The sequence below is a fragment of the Seriola lalandi genome, unplaced genomic scaffold (assembly GCF_002814215.2).
Source record: "Seriola lalandi dorsalis isolate HSWRI2012SDOR001 ecotype SW California unplaced genomic scaffold, Sedor1 jcf7180002054630, whole genome shotgun sequence".
NCBI classification, from domain to species: domain Eukaryota; kingdom Metazoa; phylum Chordata; class Actinopteri; order Carangiformes; family Carangidae; genus Seriola; species Seriola lalandi.
This window is the reverse complement of record NW_019525183.1, coordinates 2,138,740-2,139,633: the sequence shown is the minus strand read 5'-3', so window position 1 is coordinate 2,139,633 and position 894 is coordinate 2,138,740. Positions and strand designations below refer to the sequence as shown.

Genomic DNA, 894 nt, shown 5'->3' with positions numbered 1-894 from the left:
GGTGGGGGTGGGGGGGTGGAGAGAGGGAGGGAGGCGGAGGCGATCAGAATCGTGTGCCGCTTCCCAATCATGTCATCAGTCTTTCTGAGATGAGGGAAGTTTGTTAGTGCGTGACTCCGCACAGCTCAGAACAACTACAGTATCTGCTCGTCTGAAAATGTGCATGCGATTCCAGGTGAAAGTGTTGATGCTGATGGGTATTTCTTGACTGCCAGTGGCTGATGCTGTTGCCAAGATATTTTCTTGTTTTGTTTTGTTCATTCAATAGAAAAATATCCGAATTAGAGTTTAGACCGTCCTTGAAGAACCTGAAAATGCACTTTCTCAGTGAGCTTCTTACTATAAAAAACAATCTTACAAAATCACACAAAGTTGGGACAGTTTCTCTCTCTCTCCCTCTCTCTCTATCTCTCTCTCTCTCTCTCTCTCTCTCTCTTTGCTCTTCTTCCCATGTTTGAAGTGGGTGGGGCTTTTTCTGTGTGCCAATCAGGATCTGGCAATATTTGAGTCTGTGGGTTGCTTGTTTGACGGCAATCAAATATGATCAAATCACACTCTGAAGCCATGAAGCAGGTTAACTCTAGGTTACTCCTGTAGCCCTGGTTCTCTGAGTAGCACGTGTGAGATGTTGCTTATGAGTATTTAATGTTTTAGAAGAGTATTTAAGATTTGAGGGGAAGCTGCAGGCGTTTTCAGTTAATATTGTTTATGTTTTTCATAACACAATCATCCTCACTCACCTATACACATATACCTGCATGTAAAATTCCTCTAACTCATGCATTGTCTGTCTGATTGTGTCTGTGTGATTGTGCACCCTTTGTTTTTATCTTTCCAGCTCAGGACTCCAACAGGTCGGCCTCAAACCAAGACTGTGGAGCCACCTCTTTTACC

The 894-nt window shown here is 43.5% G+C and overlaps 1 protein-coding gene across 1 annotated transcript in view; it reads left to right on the top strand.

Moving 5' to 3' along the window:
• The window catches only part of LOC111665293 (receptor tyrosine-protein kinase erbB-4), a 257,866-nt gene extending 256,972 nt beyond the window's left edge, over positions 1-894 (top strand). The window contains exon 29 of the transcript XR_015438067.1: positions 839-894. The gene's annotated coding sequence lies outside the window, so the exon portion shown is untranslated. The remainder of the gene's footprint in view (positions 1-838) is intronic.